The 19,843-nt window shown below is 49.3% G+C and overlaps 1 long non-coding RNA gene across 1 annotated transcript in view; it reads right to left on the bottom strand.

The window, feature by feature from the left end:
• The window catches only part of LOC147738034 (uncharacterized), a 132,337-nt gene that overhangs the window by 69,851 nt on the left and 42,643 nt on the right, over window positions 1-19,843 (bottom strand). The gene's annotated exons all lie outside the window — the stretch shown is intronic.

Raw genomic sequence — 19,843 nt, forward strand, 5'->3', positions numbered from 1 at the left:
AGGTGGCTGGAGAGGTCCGAGAGATACGGAGGGAGGTTGACGGACTAGGAGAGAGAGTGACCACGGTGGAGGACGCTGGCCACACCAGGGACGAAGAGATCGCGCAATTACAACAGGAGGTTATACGGCTGCGGGATCAGCATCTTGATCTTCAGTCGCACACCGAGGACCTTGAAAACCGCTCCCGGAGGAAAAACATCCGAGTTCCTTCCCGGGAAGAAGGGGAGGACGTGGCTGCGTACCAAGGGGACTTATTCAGAGAAGTACTGGGTGAATCGGACGATTTTCCCATCAGAGTGGGCCTGCAACGCCGATCCTCGGCGCCTCCTCCCAACATCCTGGCGTTCCTGCCGGACTTTCCCCTGAAGGAGAGAATCCTACGCGAAGCAAGGAGGAGGTCATCCTTGGAGTTTCGGGGTCACCGGGTGGCCCTTTACCAGGATCTGGCAGCAACCACCTTACAGAAACGGAAGGCTTTCAAAATTGCGACTGACTTCCTTCGGGAGCATGGCACTCAGTACTCCTGGGGACACCCTTTCCGCCTCATTTTCCGTTGGAACGGGACTTTGCATCAGCTGCGTTCCCTTCAGGATACTTGTGGGGTACTGGGAATCACTGCCACGGACGACGGAACACACACGCCGCGCCGTCGACGCGTCACTAGAGACGGGTGGCAAACGATCCCTGGCCGACGGTCTTCTACTTCCTCAACACGGCCGGCCTCGCATACGGTCACTGCAGACTTAGACAGTACAGCGAGGGATGTGACCAGCGACGCAGAAGCTAGTGGCACTGACGGCTTGAGAGAACTCCGGGGGGAGATCGACATCACCATAACTATACTGCAGGTTTGAGGGTCCGGGGGTGGGGGGGAGCGGGGATGTGCGTGGTGGCTGGACGTCCACTTTTGTGACTTTCCACAGGCTTGTCCGTTGAGGACCGGACTGGGACAATGGGTTCTTGGGGTTCCTTGAAGGTTCGAGGGGGGGGGGGGGGTTGGGGTTGTTGAGACAGTTCCAGTTGTGGGTGGGAACTGGGGTCAGTTGGGGAGTTGGGACGGAGGGAAGGGGGATGGGTGGGATCGGGAGGGGGTGGGTTTGGAAGGGGGTTGGGACCCGGGAGTTGGAGGGGTAGGGGGTGGGTCGTCCAGTGCACAATGGGGTTCCTAGTCATGCAGACCGTTTGCATGCTTCTTGGTTTGCTCAGACATGAATGTTGCACACACATCTATGCTTTTTCTTTTGCTCTGCTGCCTCTGATGGAGTGCGGAGCTCCTGTACTCTTCGCCCTGCTGGAGCGGGGCCTCCATGCCTGTCGTTATGTCTGTTCATATGCCCCCGGACAAATGTAACATTGTTACCCTGAATGTTCGGGGTTTGAATAATCCTGTTAAGAGACGGGCAGTGCTCTCTCTTCTGGAGAGTACACATGCGGACATATGCCTACTCCAGGAAACATATCTGCTGCCGCAGGACACACATAGGCTACGCTCTTACAAGTTCCCGTCACAGTTCTTCTCCTCATGTACCACTAAGACAGCGGGGCTGGCGATACTGGTGGCCAGACACTTCAAAGGTGACATCCTCCACAAATTCACCGAACAGGGCAGGTTGTTGGCTTATCGGTTCAGGATAGGGGGTCTTCCTTTTACGATTGGGTCCCTGTATAGCCCTAATGAACGGCAGGATTGTTTCCTGCAAGCGGCGGTCGAGGACATCACTGCCTCGCAGGATAGACATATCATATTGGGGGGAGACTTTAACATGGTTTTTGACTCCACGATGGATAGGTCAGCGCAGCGCTCCCCTCAGGTTGGGGAATTTTCCGCAGATTGTAAAGCTCAGTTAGCGGACGTGGACCTCCTGGATCTCTGGCAACACCTGCATCCCGCGGCTAGAGACTATTCATACTACTCCCACGCACACAAGACGTATGCGAGGCTGGACCACCTATTAGTCACTTCTCCGGTACGGGCGCTGGCCTCAGGGTCGGAAATAGGTGTGCTGTCTCTATCGGATCATGCCCCGGTTGAGGCCACGTTGTGCCTCCCTCCGGCCGGTTTCCCCACCAGGACGTGGCGCCTCCGCGACACGTTGTTGCATAGGAAGGCAGTGGTAGACCGCATTGAGGAGGCTACCCGGGAATATCTAACCCATAATGACAACTCCGACACTAGCCGGGCCACGCAATGGGCGGCCCTGAAAGCCGTCATCCGAGGGGAATTTTTGGCAATCTCTGCGGCCGACAATAGGGAGCGACAAGCCAAGAGGGATGAACTCACAGATAGGGTTCGCGAGCTTGAGCAGATCCACCGGAGGACGGGGGCCCCCAGAATTTGGCGGCAGCTCAAAGAAGCGAGGAAGCTTCTGGCGGCTTTGGACCTCGACCGGGCGGAATACGCTGCCCTCTGGCTGCGCCACACCTTTTATACCGGGGGGAACCGCTGCGGCAAACTGCTAGCTAATAAGCTTAGGGTGACTCGCCAGTTGGTGAAGGAGATCTCTGACCCGGTGGGAGCGGTGGTAACGGAGGACACCCACATTGAGGCCGCCTTCTGCAGGTTCTATGCGGATCTTTACTTGGGAGAGCCTCCGAATGAGACGGCTATGACCACATATCTGGATTCGGTCACCTTGCCCTCTCTGGATCCCTCGTAGGCGGAACACTTAAACTGGGCTGTTGAGGTAGAGGAGGTGATTTCCGCTATTGTCAGACTCAAACTTGGCAAAGCACCGGGCCCGGATGGATACACCGCGCTCTATTATAAAACGTTTTGCACGACGTTAGCCCCTGTCCTTACCCGCCTCTTTAATTCATTTGCTGAACCGGGGGCCATTCCACCTGATCTTCTGCGGGCTTCTATCACAGTCATCCCCAAGCCTGGAAAAGACCCTACGCGTTGTGGATCCTATAGGCCGATCTCTCTTTTGAATATTGATCTGAAGCTGTACACGGGGATCCTGGCGGCACGGTTGGCCCCCTACTTGCCCGGTCTTATTAATCCTGACCAGGCTGGTTTTGTCCCGGGGAGACAGACGGTGGACAATACAAAGCGGATCGTCCACCTGCTGGAGAAGGCCTCCCGGGTCCTGGGGGAACGAATGATGTTAGCGGTGGACGCGGAGAAGGCATTTGATCGAGTACACTGGCCCTATTTGGAACGGGTCCTGGTGAAAGCAGGTATAGGGGAAATGTTCCGCTCCATGATTCTCAACTGTTATAATCGACCGTCGGCAGTCGTCCGCGTAAATGGATATACCTCGGGGGCCTTTGACATCGAACGGGGCACTCGGCAGGGGTGCCCGCTCTCACCCCTGCTTTTCGCTCTTTATATGGAGCCTTTCGCCCAGTGGGTGCGCGACAACCAGGCGGTGACGGGAATACGGATGGGGGGTTCACACACGCTATCAGCCTTTATGCTGACGATGTCATTTTATCGATTGCTGAACCCCGGACGGCCTTACCGGCCTGTATAGAGGAGCTGGACTCCTTCGGCGCGGTCGCAGGGTTCAAAATGAATATGGGAAAGTTGGTGGCTCTTGATATTTCCCTCGAGCCGGCTACTAGGACCGATTTGCACCATCGATTCCCCATGCTCTGGTCGTCAGGGGCTGTACCCTATCTAGGGATCCAGATTGCTCCCACATTAACGGCCATGGTGTCGGCCAACTACCTGGCCCTAGGCGCCAAGATCAGGGAGGAACTGGGCCGGTGCAACCGTGGAACCTTCTCTTGGCTGGGCAGGATTGCCGCCATCAAAATGACAGTCTTGCCCCAGGTGCTTTATCTGTTCCGGGCCCTGCCGCTCCAACCGCCGGTCGGGTGGATTCCACAGCTGCAGGCAGATGTCTTGCGCTTTGTCTGGCAGGGTAAGAAACCCAGAAAGCGCAGGGCTCTCTCGCTACTAGCTCCTGAAGCGGGGGGTTTGGGAATACCTGACTTCCGTAAATATTTCCAGGCAGCGCAATTGCGTTATCTTGTGGAGTGGAGTCGGTGGGAGTCCGATAAGCATTGGCTCTTCCAAGATCAGACGGTGGCGGGAAGACCCTTGCAGGAAATCCCGTTCCTGCGTCGACCTCACCAGCCCAGGAACTTATACGCCTCCTTCATTACATGGGTGCCCTTGAGGGTGTGGGATACTACTACCACCCCGTATGGCCTTACCACGTTCCCGTCGCCACTCACTCCGTTGGTGGACAACCCGGATTTCACCCCAGGAATGGAGAGGGGGGCATTTGCACACTGGAGGCAGGCGGGGTGTAGAGCCCTGTGTCATTTATATGGCCCTGAGGGGGTGATCCCCTTCCTGCAGTTCCGCCAGGAGTTCTCACTCCCGGAGACCGAACGGCACCGCTACATGCAAGCTCGCCACTGGGCCCTTCAGCCGCAGGTGAGAGAGTCAGCTGGCCGGCTTTTTCATCCATTTGAAAAGTGGTTGCTGTCGCGAAAGTCTGATTCGAAACTGATCACGGATCTTTATCAATTACTGCAATCACCCTCGACACACCTTTACCACCCGGGGAGGGAACGCTGGGAGCGGGAGCTAGGGAGGACGCTGAGCCCTAAGGAATGGGAGCACATATCTTATAGAGCAAGGCATTCTGCGTACCACATGGGCCTTACTGATACATTCACCAAGATCTCCACCTATTGGTACTACACTCCAGAACGGGTCCACGAGTTGGATAGTAGCAAGGAGGATACATGCTGGCGAGGGTGCGGACACCGGGGCACACTCACACACATTCTATGGGATTGCCCATTACTGGAGCCTTATTGGAAGGAAGTGTTGGATGAAATTGACTCTCATTTTAGCATTGAATTACCATGCTTCCCTGCTTACACCCTGTTGGGGCTCCCGAATGGACTGATGTATCCCCTTAAATCCCGTAGAGGCAGGCAGATAGCTATAGCTCTGGGGTCTGCAGTACAAAACATCTTAATTCATTGGCACAACGCTACAATACCCTCCATTACAGGTTGGCTCCATAGGCTGTAGCATGTATTAGGCATGGAGAAATTATCTCTTACGGTGGCGGGTGATATTGAGCAATTTAATGAGCTTTGGCAACCCTTTCATTCCTTGTTGCTTTCCGAATTTAAGGCGCTTACTTGCCCTAAGTACCTTCGCCTGCTGCGGCTTACGAGCCCTATCACTCCTGCCCAATGACCTGTTGGGGGTTTCATTCTCTCTGTAGGAGGTAGCTTTTGATGTGCATTCTGACTAGGGCTGTGCACTGGACATTGGGGTGGGTCTAGGGAGGGGGGGGTTGGGTATTAGTGTTGGGAGGTTGGGGGTTTGTGGGGGGGGGGTGTTTTCAATAGAAATGCCACTCCATGCTGCGACAGTTCACATCATGTATCGCTCTGATAGCACAGTTTACTAGAACTGCACGCTCTGACTCATTGCTATGGTACGGGATTACCAGTCCTGTTATGGGGCCTCTTGATGTTGTGTATTTGTCCCAGTGTGTTGTGCTGAATAAAATACTTTAAACCTAAAAGTATAAAAAAAAAAATACAACTGCATCAGATATAGTGAGATTGAACACTGGAAACAACCATGACCAAATATCATATTGTGAAGGTGAGGGTAAACAAATGTCTCCAACAAAACCCTTTTACCCTCTATTTAATAAAGATCTATCGGAGGTACAAGCAGTTATGAAAAATAAATACCTAAACAAGCAAGCTGATAGTATAAAAATGATAAAGTATGGGAAAATTCAGTCCTTAGAAATGCTGCAAGTGGAGGAATGTAATAAACAGGTGGAGAATAAGCCATCACAATTGGAAACAAATAGAGCAAAGAGTGAGAGTATCAGAGGGAATGAAACGAATAGAAATTTGTTAAAAACCTGGAAAGATATTAAATTACCACAAGATCTGGGAACCAAAACGAAGCAGATACATAAACATCGGCAATCATGTTCTCAAACTGTTAATAATCATAATGGAAGGTTAATTGAGCATGCCCAAGGTGAAAATAGCCTGCAACAAATTAAATTAAATAACCCAGATCAAAAAGTAGGAGTGGTGCAGGTAATTTCTACGCCGGTATATAAATCTAGTGGTAATAATGATATCATGACTCGTGGGAACTTATAATGCAGCACCCTCATTAAAGAAAATTAAATGTACCGACTCAATTGAATTCCACACATCAAGAATAATAATCGCAAATCAACATTAGTAATTTGGACATCTTCTACTGCCGCCAGCCTTATTTTGCAAGAACATAATCTCTTTCAGGACTGGGGAATAAAAATAACAACTCCCCTGCAACCTTCCTATCCTAGCCCTTTTGTTTTAACAAAATTACAAAATCATAACCAATGAGAACCGATAATAATAAGAAATACTCAATATTAAAAAACCCACAGGTATGACCAACGGGCATCTTTTAAAATTAATAGAGGTAAAAAAAGTAGACCTATTATTTGACACTGTCAAATTAGGTTGGCTAACAGCAGCCCTCCATAATGTCAGACAGGATTGACATCTACAATCTGAAGTTTCTTTAAGGGGGCCAACAATTATAAATAAAAGAGTCAGATTATGTTCGTGGAATGTAAATGGGGTTCAAGCAAAGATTCAGAATAACCAACTCGCTACTTTGTGCTGTTTTCAAATCATTTGTTTACAAGAGACTTGGGCTTTAGTTCTTTTTAGATTGGAAGGGTATAGGGTTATTACTCATTAGCTAAGAGAACAAGTAACTATGGCAGACCTTGTGGGGGTTTGGCTATTTTTATATCAACTGAGCTAAAAATGGAAAGTGAAATGGACGTCCCAAGTCAAAAGGATTATCTAATTGTCAAAATACGATACAAGGAACAAAATATAATTACATCTCTTGTAGTAATCAACGTATATAATTACGAAGACCAATTTGATAATTATGATATTGCAGCAACTGGACAATGACACCCAACCTGAGATTATTATTACCGGTGATTATAACATGAATATGCTATGGTCTTACGATAGAGATGTTGAAATACAATGGCAAAATTACTTATGGTCAATTCCAAGTTTTTCATCAACAATGGGTATGAGGGAACATAAGAATGAAAACATCGGCAAGACTCTTGTAAAAGAATTAGAAACCAGAGGTCTAAGATGGTAAAATGGGCGATTTCCTCAAGATTTGCCAAAAGCATGGACTTTCAAGCAGGGGATAATAGTGCTAGAATAGATTATACAATAGCATTATTGAATCTATTTCATAAAATGTTGGCTTATCGGAAAGAGGGAATATATATAAACGACCACGATCAACAAATAATTGAGTTAAACCTAAATGGCTTAAGATTTGAAAACTATAGGTCACTTCCGGGAGAAATAACGACAGGAAATTATAAGAAACTTTATTGGTCAGATAACACCAAAGATTCTATTACAAACACTGCACAGGCAATTGTGGATTTTCACTTCAAAGGAGATTATTCGAATGCTGTCGAAAAATGGTCTCTCTTCACAAAGCAATTAATTACCACAATCTCAATAATATGCTAATAAAGGTCAGTGGAGGAAAAAAACAGCATGTTCATTGGTGAAAATTTCGCTTGAAAGCCATCAATTAAAAAAAGGATGTAACAGAATCCTGAGATTGGTAAAAAAAGTTCCCAGTTAATTTAATTTACAGAGTAAAACTTAAAAATATAAATAAAGGAGTAAGGAAAATGGTCTGGAAAGACAAAATGCAAGAAAAGCAATAGTTGTGGGCAAAAGCTCTATATGCTTGCAAAAGGAGTAAGTCAAGAGGCTTCTGGATTCTAGTAAACAAACTGAGTAGATCTAGTAGGAAATCTACTTCATCAACAGTAACTGAATCTGAATAGGTATCGTTCATAGATATGCATTTGAATCCTACTCCTAACATGGCTATGAATTCTACTGATTGGGCTATAAATGGAATAGGAGGAGAAAAGAAAGATAACAGAAAAGCAAGTATGTAAATTAATAAAGAATCGGAGATCCAATGGTGCCCCCGGCCCACATGGGATTCCCGCTGTGTTGTATAAGGAGAAAGCATCATATTGGTTGAGCTATCGAACACCAGTATTTAATCATGCTCTCCAATAAAGAACAGTCCCCGAGGCATGGAACGGATCTATAATTTCTCCTATATAAAAAAGTGGGGACTGGTCCCGCCAATCCAATTACAGATTAATTACGCTCCAAGATATTGAAGCTAAATTAGTTGCATCGGTTCTACTTAAGGAGTTAATTGATTGGGCTAATGATAACTATTTAATTCCACCAATCCAATCAGGTTTTGTACACAGTGAAGTAGTGTGGCTCACTGGTTAGAGGCGGCAGACCCGAGAGCAGAGGACGGCCCGGGACAAGGGTTCGATTCCCGGCGCGGCAGGTTTCTGGACCAGGGTCAGCGGACTCGATAATTCTCTCGCCTCGGTGCCCACTCTGATCAGCGATCACACTCGGCAACTCTGGGCATTAGCTTGCCTCATCTTCACTAACGGCCCCACCAGACCACCGGGGATGCCTGGTCTCACCCTGGAGATACCCATTAAGGGACCATCTCTCAGGGAAGCCAGGAAGGGTTTCGCAGCGGTCGAAGCGCCTTGGGACCCTACGGGTAAGTAGTGCGCTATATAAATGCCAATACATTTACATTTACATTTACACGGTCAAGGTACAACAACAAACGTGTTAACACTGGGAATTTTAATGGAAAAATATAAAACAAGAAAACAGCCATTATATTTATGTTTCGTTGATTTTAAAGCTGCCTTTGCGTAAATAGGCAGATTTTATGGAGGAAACTGGATAGTTATGGCATTAGCTCCAGCCTTTTAAATGCAATACAATTGTTATATACAGATACCTGGACAAGAGTCCGGTTAGGGAATGGTTCAAAGCTTTCGAGGAAAATTAAAAAAACTCAAGGCCTAAAGCAAGGGTGTGTTTTAGCTCCATATTTATTTAATCTATTTTTATCAGACTTTACCCTTGCAATGAACTTATTATACGCTGAAGACGTCGTCCTGCTAAGCCAAACAAGGGTAGGACTGCAGCAATTAATAAAGAAAACATCAATGTATTCAATTGAGAACAAAATGACAATAAACGAAACCAAAACAAAAGTAATGGAAGTCAGTACCAAGAATCGGAAGGGCAGTCAATACAAATGGTCACACAAAAAGCGAGAGCTAGAAAAAGTTCAATGTTATAAATATCTTGGGATACTGTATGACGAAAAAGGATCTTTTTCATTCCATAAAATGGAGATGAAGGAAAGAGCCAAAAGTCTACAAGGGGCTTTTCGCCTACTTTATAGCTTCTTGGGAGGCCCAACTTATACCCCATTAATAAAAGTAATAAAAGCAAAATTGCTCCTGAGCCGTATATGGAAGTGAAATACTCGTGGCTTGATGCCGCCCAGGCGGCGTGCCCCAGCCCAGAGACGCTGGCGCTGCTTTGCCAAAAGCACACCGAATTCTCGGATGAAGCCGGCCGTGAACTGTCCTTCCTTGGTAGAGAGGGTCGAGCGCGCCGCTTTGGGGAGGGAGACCGACCGGGGTGTACCCTTGCTAACCTCCTACATCCACCGCTCGCTTCCTCCTATATAACTGCTCTCAGTGATAGAGCCTGGACAGGACCACCTCTCCGGAAGATATTAAATCCCGTTTTCTCGACTTTTACTCTCACCTCTATTGTGTCAGCACTCCCTTGCCACGGGAGGAGTTCGACCAATATTTTGAGTCCTTCGCCCTCGTCTGGCTCGAAGACTACCATTGAAAATTTCTTGTTGAGCCATTCTCCAGGGAAGAAATATTGGCAGCCATCAACAGCTTACCTAGTGACAAGGCCTCTGGCCTGGATGGCCTGCCTGCCTCGTTCTACAAATCGTTCGCTGACATCCTGGAACCGCATCTGGAGGCCATGTATAATGAGTCTTTCGACGCCGGGCTATTCCCGCAGTCCCTGCGCGAAGCACTGATAAATTTGCTCCTTAAACCTGACATTCCTGCCGACCGTCAGGACTCCTCCCGTCCTCTTTCCCTAATAAACATAGATAATAAAACCTTTGCCAAATCGCCCGGATCAATCTGGCTTCATACCTGGCAGGGCAACCTCACATAATCTTCGCACCATTTTCTAGTTCAAGTTCAAGTTCCAAAATTTGAATAGCGCACTACTCACCCAGAGGGTCTCAAGGCGCTTGAGGGAGGGAGGTGATTTACTTATCGAATATCCAGGTTTTTAGTTGCTTTCTGAAAGAGAGGTGGTTCTGAGTGAGGCGGAGGTGGGTGGGGAGAGAGTTCCAGGTTTTGGCCGCTAAGTAGGAGAAGGATCTTCCTCCCCTGGTGGATCTGTGGATGCGCGGAATTGCGGCGAGGGATTGATTGGACGATCGTAGTTGGCGGGAGGGGGTGTAGAAGGATAGACGCGTGTTGAGGCATTCGGGTCCTAGGTCGTACAGGGCTTTGTGTGCGTGGGTGAGGAGACGGAACGTTATTCTCTTGTTGACAGGGAGCCAATGAAGGTCTTTCAGGTGGCCAGAAATGTGAGCATGCCGAGGGATGTCCAATATGAGTCTGGCTAAGGCGTTTTGGATGCGTTGGAGTTTTTTCTGTAGTTTGGCTGTGGTTCCGGCGTAAAGGGTGTTGCCGTAATCCAATCGGCTTGTGACCAGTGCGTGGGTGACCGTCTTTCTTGTTTCGGTGGGGATCCAACAGAAGATTTTTTTGAGCATTCGTAGGATATTGAAGCAAGATGATGAGACGGCGTTGACTTGTCTGGTCATCGAGAGGGAGGAGTCCAGGATGAAGCCCAGGTTACGTGCGTGGTCTGTAGGTATGGGTGCGGTTCCGAGGGCCGGTGGCCACCATGAGTCGTCCCAGGCAGAGGGGGATGGCCCTAAGATGAGGACTTCTGTTTTGTCCGAGTTTAGTTTTAAACGGCTGTTCTTCATCCACTCAGCTACTTCTTTCATTCCTTCGTGTAAGTTGGTTTTGGCGGTGTTTGGGTCTTTGGTTAGGGAGAGGATCAGCTGGGTGTCGTCTGCGTAGGAGATGATGTTGAGGTTGTGTTGGCGTCCGATGGAAGCCAGGGGACTCATGTATACGTTGAAGAGGGTGGGACTGAGTGATGATCCTTGTGGTACGCCGCAGATGACTTCGGTGGCCTCTGATTTGAAAGGGGGAGGCGGACTCTCTGGGTTCTTCCGGTGAGGAATGATATGATCCAGTTCAACGCCTTTCCTTGTACTCTGATGTTGCTGAGGTGTTGTATGAGGGTGCTATGACAGACTGTGTCAAAGGCTGCGGAGAGGTCAAGTAAGATGAGAGCAACTGTTTCTCCATTGTCCAGTAGTGTTCGGATGTCATCTGTTGCTGCGATGAGGGCGGTTTCGGTGCTGTGTTTGGCTCGGAAGCCGGATTGAGAGGAGTCGAGGGATTTGTTGGATTCGAGGAAGGCGGCGAGCTGACTGTTGACGGCTTTCTCGATGACTTTGGCGGGGAATGGGAGGAGCGAGATGGGGCGGTAGTTTTTAAGTTTGGTTGGGTCAGCCGTGGGTTTCTTCAGAAGGGCGCTGAGTTCGGCATGTTTCCAGTTTTCCGGGAAGGTGGCAGAGTTGAGGGAGCAGTTGATGACGTCTCGGAGATGGGGTGCGATGATGGAGTCTGCTTTGTTGAAGATGTGGTGGGGACATGGGTTGGTTGGCGATCCTGAGTGGATGGAATTCATCAGGCGGATGGTGTCTTCAGTGGTGATTGGGTTCCAGGCGCAGGGTCCGATGAATTGGCAGGGGGGTTGTTAGAGGGGGGTTTTGGTCCGGAGGTGGGTGGAGTGGGCTGGTTTTCGGACTGGTTTTGAAAGCTGTTATGTATTTCGGCGATTTTGTTGTGGAAGAATGATGATAGAGAGTCGCACAGGTCTTGGGAGGGGGTGATGTCGTTAGTGCCTGCGGAGGGGTTAGTGAATTCTTTGACGATGTTGAATAGTTCCTTGCTGTTTTGGGCATTGTTGTCAAGTCGATCCTTGAATGCTGATTTCTTGGTGGATCGGATCAGTTGGTGGTGTTTGCGGGTGGCGTTCTTGAAGGTGGCTAGGTTGTCAGTGGTAGGGCTTTTTCTCCAGGTTTTCTCGAGAGTCCGACAGAACTTCTTGGATTTCTTAAGGTCATCGTTGAACCAGGGGGCTTTTTTGTTACCTTGCTTGATTAGATGGTTTTTCAAGGGTGCTAGTTCGTCTGCACTGTGGGTGATCCATTGTGTGAGGTTGGTGGCTTCTTGGTTTGGGTCCGATGAATTGGCAGGGGGGTTTTGTTGAAGCGACGTGAAGAGCTGGTTGGTGGTGATTTTGTTCCAGTTTCTTCAGGGAATAGGTTGTGGGGGGTTATGGGTCATGGATTTTTTGTAGTGGAAGTGAACGCAGCTAGCTGTGGTCCGTTCAATGGAGAGCTGTGGTGTGATTGAAGGAGATGTGCTTGCTGGAGGTGAAGATAGGGTCAAGCGTGTGTCCGGCAGAGTGGGTGGGGGTGTCAACGAGTTGTTTGAGTCCGAGATTGTCCAGGTTGTCCAGAAGGGTGGTGGTGTTGTTGTCGTTTTTCCTATCCAGGTGGAAGTTGAGATCTCCCAGTAGAATGTAGTTCTCGGATGGGAGGGCACGTGGGCTGATGAAGTCAGCGATGTCTTCACTGAATTGTGAGCGGGGTCCTGGGGGTCTGTAGATAAGGGTGCCTCTGAGTGTGGTTTTGGGGTCGGTGTGAATCTGGAAGTGAAGGTGTTCGGCGGTAACGAGGTTATCGTCGGAGCTGGTCGTGATGCGGATGGTGTTCTTATGGACGATGGCGATGCCTCCTCCTGTTTGGTTGATGCGGTCCTTTCGGATGATCTTGTAGGTGTCCGGGATGGCTATGGCGATGTCGGGGGCTGATGAGGCGTTCATCCATGTTTCTGTAAGGAAGGCGACGTCCGGCGATGTAGTGTCAAGTAGGTTCCAGAGTTCGATGGAGTGTCTGTGGATTGAGCGGGTGTTGAGCAAGAGGCACTTTAGGTGGTTAGTGATGGAGCTCTGTTTGGAGTTAGTGGATTTGGTGTGGGTTCTGATGCAGTCGAACTTGCAGGAGTGGCAGGTGAAGGGTCCATGGGTGTGGCCTGGGACGGCTTGGATGCAGGTAGGGAGCCGGCCGGGGTTAGGCGCAGAGAGGGTAGCAGCGTCGTATATTATGCGGGTGGAATGGGATTTGCGTGGACCAGGGGGTCTGGCGCTGGGCGCGGTCCAGGCGCGGACGGGCGTAGATGGGCTTACCTTTGGCGCACCTTCGGCGCGCATAGGGCGCGACCGCTGCGCGTGAACGCTGCGCGCGTAGGCATCTGCCATATGTGGATAGTGGAAGGGGAGGGGCGAGGGAGGAGCAGCTGGGATGCGGGAGCGGGGTGGAGATCAGGGCAGGGAGGCACAACAACAACAACAAAATGGCAGCAAGCCAATATCGAAACAGGATTGGGGCACAGTCGGAAATAGCGCGATGCAAATGGCAGTGGCACCGGCACAATCAGGCACAAATGAGTCTACAGGCAGCACAGCACAATCTCAAATTATCGTCAAAGCGCACCTTGGCAATCAAGCGCTACGATCTAATTGACATAAGCAAATAATAAATAATAAACAGGCGGGGCAATCTAGCGCTACGATCTCAAATTAATAATTAATCAGGCTAAAGCAGTTGTGGGAGGAAGGCGAGATAAGCACTCAGCAGTCTGGCGGTAAGCGCTACGATACCAGGCGAAGTAGGGAGCAGTGTGGGGAGTGACCGCTTCTGATGGTAGCAGGACGGTCACAGCGCTACCACGGCAGAGCGAAGCAAACAGTATCAGTGGGAGGGAGGAGCAGCTGGGAGGCGGGAGCGGGGTGGAGATCAGGGCAGGGAGGCACAACAACAACAACAAAATGGCAGCAAGCCAATATCGAAACAGGATTGGGGCACAGTCGGAAATAGCGCGATGCAAATGGCAGTGGCACCGGCACAATCAGGCACAAATGAGTCTACAGGCAGCACAGCACAATCTCAAATTATCGTCAAAGCGCACCTTGGCAATCAAGCGCTACGATGTAATTGACATAAGCAATTAATAAATAATAAACAGGCGGGGCAATCTAGCACTACGATCTCAAATTAATAATTAATCAGGCTAAAGCAGTTGTTGGAGCAAGGCGAGATAAGCACTCAGCAGTCTGGCGGTAAGCGCTACGATACCAGGCGAAGCAGGGAGCAGCGTGGGGAGCGACCGCTTCTGATGGTAGCAAATTAACCCTAACTTGTCGCCAGTGGCCACACTGCTCGACGCCACCAAGGCATTCGATACGTTGGAGTGGCCGTTCAGCATTCTACCGCGCAAGGGGTTTCAGTGCTCACTTTCTGCGTAATATCAAACTCCTTTACACCAGTTCCTCCGCACGTCTCCGCATTAATGGTCAGGTATCCGACCCGATCAACATTGCCCGTGGCACTCGCCTGGGGTGTCCGTTATCGCCCATGCTTTTTGCCATCGCCATGGAACCCCTGGCTGCCAGGCTACGGCAGCACCATACACACAGGGGCATTGGTTTCTCTTCCCGCTCTCTCCTGGTCTAAATGTATGTGGATGACGTCACCCTATATGTCAGCCACCCCCAGGAAAACCTTAGCCCCCTGGTTCGGGAACTCATACGTTTTGGCGGGCTTTCGGGCATCGAGATGAACTGGAGTAAGTCGGTCCTATTTCCCCCGACTGATGCTACTGTCCCCTTCACACCGGACTTTCCATTCGTGTGGGCATCTGGCCCCACACACTATTTGGGCATCTGGTTAATTAGGGATTTGGATGAATTGTGGAGGTCAAACTTAGGGCGGGCTGTTGATTGGCTTGAATCCAGAATCCCTTTGTGGAGCCGACTGCCGCTATCCTTGGCTGGCCGTATCGCCATACCAAAAATGGTGGTCCTGCCTAAATTCCTCTATCTCTTCTTGAACATACCTATCCCCCTCACCTCTCATTTGTTTCACAAACTTCGCTCTCTAGTCATTTCGCTTATTTGGGCAGGTGAACAACCCAGGGTGGCCTACGATATCCTCACTCTCCCTATGTCTGCCGGTGGGATGGATGTGCCTGACTTTCGGATCACCCAGATTTCCCTTCACTCCAGTCTTCCAGCATGTCCCGACACAAGGCGCGCTTGGGCCTGAGAACGGTGGCGGATCTGTACCTGGAGAATTCCTTTTTCACTCTTCCAGAGTCTCCGGGGTTGCAGGACACCCTACTATTTTATCAGTTACGTGCCACTTGCCGCAAACTGCACTCCACATTGCCTCAGCCCCCGCCCACTCTCTGAACTTCATTCATACTTCCACGTCGCCGCACAAGTTAGTCACCAAACTGTACGCTTTGTCCTTGGGGTCTGCCCCTATCTCATCGGATTGCGCAGACTTTGGAATTGACATTTCGGAGGCCGACTGGTTGTATTGCTGTAATCAAACCAAAAAGTTTTCCCCTAATTACCGGCTACGCCTGATCCACTTCAAGTACTTGCACAGACTGTACCACACCCCAGTGCTGCTCCACTGGTTTGGGCTCACCCCTGGAGATACTTGTATGCGTTGCACTGCTCCATTTAGCTTGGCTCTGCCCCAAGGTCTCTGAGTTCTGGCAGGCGGTGTGCTCCACCGTCTCTGACATCACCGGTACTGCAGTGCGCCCAGACCCTCCCCTGTGCCTTCTTGGCTTTGTTAAGTTTTGCCCTGATGCTTCCCGCCGCCTGATTTCGATGCTTTTGGACCTCGCCAGACGTAGGGTGGCCATGTGTTGGGGTCGGCAGCCTGCTCCTAGGGTCGAGAGTTGGTTGGAGGATGTCTCTCGATGCCAGACTCCTCTCTGAGTTTTGTGATTTAATGCCTGCCAGGTCCCGCCCTGTCGACATTTGGGCCCCCCTGGTCGTCTATCTCCTTTCCCGCTCCCACCCCAGCGGCGCTACCTCTACCGTGCTCCCCGCCGGCCCTGGATCGGCGGCGGCCGCGGGTGTTGGTTAGTGAATGCTCCCACCTCCCCATCTGCACCGGTGCTGCTTTAGACTTTCATCTGTTATTGTGCTTCTATGCATGCTTCCCCTTGGGAGGCTGTAGCCCTGGACTGTGGTTCTGTGACTTTGACATTCCTGGTTTTACTGAATTGCTGTAAACGTAACCCAATTGCAACTCAATGTCTGTATTGTAATTTATCTTGCTACTGCGTGCGGCGGTTCTGCACGGTGTATTGTGTCTGCCATGTTGGTATTTCTTAATAAAGGTTTTTGAAAATAAAAAATAAATAAAAAAATGTCCCTTTTAAAAGACAAAGAACTGTTTATTAAGAGATCCCACGCATGGATGTTAGTCCAGGAATATACAAGTCTTAATGTCCAACCATGGTTAGAGGCGGCAGACCCGGAAGCTGAGATCGACCGTGGACCAGGGTTCGATTCCCCGCCTCGGCGGGTCTCTGGCTCAAAATTCCACGGACTCGACAATTCTCGCTCTGGTGCCTACTCAACTCATGGGGTCACACTCTGCGACTCTGGGCAATAGCTTGCTTAATCTCCACTACGGCCCCCCGCGGCGGGATGCCTGGCTTTCACCTTGTGGACACCCTGCCGTGGTTTCTCACAGGGGAATACCAGGACGGGTTCCCTAAGCAAGCGCCGGGACGCTTACGGGCAGCTGTGCGCTTTACAAGTCCAGCACATTTACATTACATTACATTTACATATTTATAAATACCATGGTCTCTACAAACCAAAAACACCTTTATGAAAGCACGATTCGGCAACTTACCCGGCTTAAAACATTTAATGCCCTGGTTGAGAACATCTAAGCCGACTATGTGCAGCCCATGCAACCTATGGGAAGAAAGTATTTTGCATTTTGTTGTATATGTGCAGTAATGATGGCAGAAAGAAAACGATATTTGAAAAACTGCTTCATTGGCAGAGTTGTTCGTACCTGCAGACATGCCATGGTAGTTTTTTTTAGACCGTCGGGTATTAAAATGAACGCCAATTTTACTACATTTTTAATACTTGTTAAAAAGAAGTTGGATACTTGTGAGTTGTCCACAGGAAATCTGGAAGTCTAAGATAATTAAGGACAACATTTAGGACTATTTTTATGACATCACACATAAATTACAGAAATATTAATTGACACAATTGATATTAATTCCTGGAAAGATGACGGTCTGATGTAATGTCTATAAATTGTGTTTATGTTATTTAAGAAAACTAATTTGGATTTTTTGAAATTTTAAAATTGTTGGTCTGTATTTAAATTGGAGTGTTTCCTTTAAGAATGCAGTAATCGTAAGATTGTTGTTAATCATGCAAATAAAATTTACCTTACTCCCTCTGTTAGAAAATGCTTTCCCCTTCCCTCCCCTGCTTCACCTTTCTCCCCCCAACCAACCACATGCATATATCTACCACCTGCTTAAAAAAGTGGTAAATAAAAGCAGAAAAAACACTATGAAATAGCGAATGGTATGTGGTTTGACAGGCAGAAGAATCTGTTCCTCGTGGCAACTGCCCAGTCCATGGCGTCAAACTTGTAACTGGACGTTACTGGGGTAAATCCACTACAAAGTAAAAAAAAAACAATTACATGAGATTTTTCTGCCACTCCAGCACTGTGCAACTTCTAACAAGGGACTATGAGAGGTCTTGGACCGGTCCTGTGACCTGGAGGGTCACACCAATTGTGCCCTTATTTAAGTCAGAGAACTGTCATGGGTTTAACAGCTAGAACGGTGGTGGCAATGCACCCTGTTGTAAGGATCAATAGCCTGATGTGATCTTTGCATCATGGTCAGTGGAGTGGCGTCCTACTGACACACCCATGTAATGCTCCGTTTCTATACATGTGCCCAAACTTTGAGCTAACATCAAGTGCGTGTTTAGGGCGTTGGTGTGGGTAGGATAAATGCAATGTGAGAGTGCTCGTCTAAGGGACACCCCCCACATCCACCCCCAAGACTCTCCCAACAGTTCAGGGCAGAATATAGTACACTACGACAACGTGATTGTTGAGGCCCAGTTGGACGATTGTGTGCTGCCAACCCGCCCGTTCAAGGTTGCATTTGCCAAATTCCTAACAAAACAGGGTCTGAATCTACTGGCTTCCTGGAAAGCCTGAGCTGGGCTTTTAGTGGCTGAATTCCAGACTACTCTGTGTCAGAGGCCCATGAGGGACTACACTTACTCCAGTGTCGAACACCCTGTCTGAGCTTACGCCTGTGGTCCACCCGGCCACAGTGTGGACTCAATTGCTGACGGTCGGGCCTCCAGAGGAGCTGCACTTACCGACCGGCCTAGTGTGACTGCTACCTTGGGACTGCTGATCTTCAGGCAACTGCAAAGAAAAAACAGAGTGGATGCCCTACTGAATGCAGCACTACCTCCAGGACAAAAGCACTCCACAAAAGCCTGCTGGTGGGTCACTGCTCTCTCGAGTGTTTGCGCGTGTCATTCAAGTGCCGGGAAACAGGAAAGAGACCCAGACAAGACTGACTCATCCTGTGAAAAGGGTAAGACGCTTACGACAGAGCATAAACGCATTGCGGTGACTGGAGTGACAGAACTGCACCTATACTATATTCATTATATTCCTAAATGCCCCTAGAGGGAAGGGGGTATCAGAACCGGACGCACCAGTCTGCTGCACATGGTAGTCTGGCATGCCTGCACTATCTTTTCACCCAGACTGTCCATAAAGTTGATTATAGTGCCGCTACACACATACCACCATTCGCTGGTGGAGGTGCAACTCGATTGTCCGGTTGTGGACTTCATGCTACCCCCAAGGGTTGATCCATGATATTTATAAGACAAGACGTTCAAAGCTCGTATGAGAGATGGAGCAGACTTCTATTTTAAGGATAACGGGCGGCCTGTTGAATCAGCTTGCGTGTTATAGGATGAATTCAAGGCAGTGATTCGAGGCCAGACACAAGCCTTGATTGGGGGAATGCCGAAGGAACGTAAATTGAAGTGCGAAGCTCAGAACAGGGAATATGCTGTCCTGGAGGCACGCCTGGCAAGTGGGGAATCAGTTTCTCTCCCATTACACCATCAACTGAAGCAGCACACATTAAGAGCAGTAATGGAAAATAGCGTGCACTCATGCGCTGGCTACCCAGCTGTTTCTATGATGTGGGTGATAAAGCCAATGAGTTGCTTACATGGTTAGAGAGACAAGACAAAGGATGGAACTGGATCCTTGAGGACACTGACAACAAGGGGACGGAAATACTGGGGGAGACTTCCTGAAAGACCTGCCCATGCCAATGCTAACAGAGGAGGTTTCAGACTGCCTGAAAACAAAGGAGTCCCCCGGAGGACCAAAGAACGTCTGAGGTGGCGGTCATCCCAAAAATGGACAAACCAGCAACTGAGTGTGGGTCTTATAGACCTATCTCCCTGCCTAATTTTGAGACTAAGGTCCTTGCGTAGGCCCTGGCGATCTGCCTGCGGACAGTAATTTCAACAGTGGATCATCCTGATCAGTCGGTCTTTATGCCACACCAGGGAAGGCGCTTAAATCTCCTGCCACCTTAATGGAGTACCAAATGCAACAGGGAATTCCTTTGCTGAACCAGTGGTGCTGCTGTCAAGCTCTCGTATGTGGCCCCTCTAGCGTGCATGCGCGTCAATAATACAGTCTCCCGAGTCTTTGGCGTCCGACAGGGATGTTCCTAGTCTCCTATTTTCTTTTCACGTGCGTGGGTTCGTCAGGACCTCTCATATGGGGTACTCCAGTTGATCAGGAGTGTGATGAGAGAATCTTCCTCTACACTGACGT

Source organism: Lissotriton vulgaris, chromosome 1_1 (assembly GCF_964263255.1).
Source record: "Lissotriton vulgaris chromosome 1_1, aLisVul1.2, whole genome shotgun sequence".
Lineage (NCBI taxonomy): Eukaryota > Metazoa > Chordata > Amphibia > Caudata > Salamandridae > Lissotriton > Lissotriton vulgaris.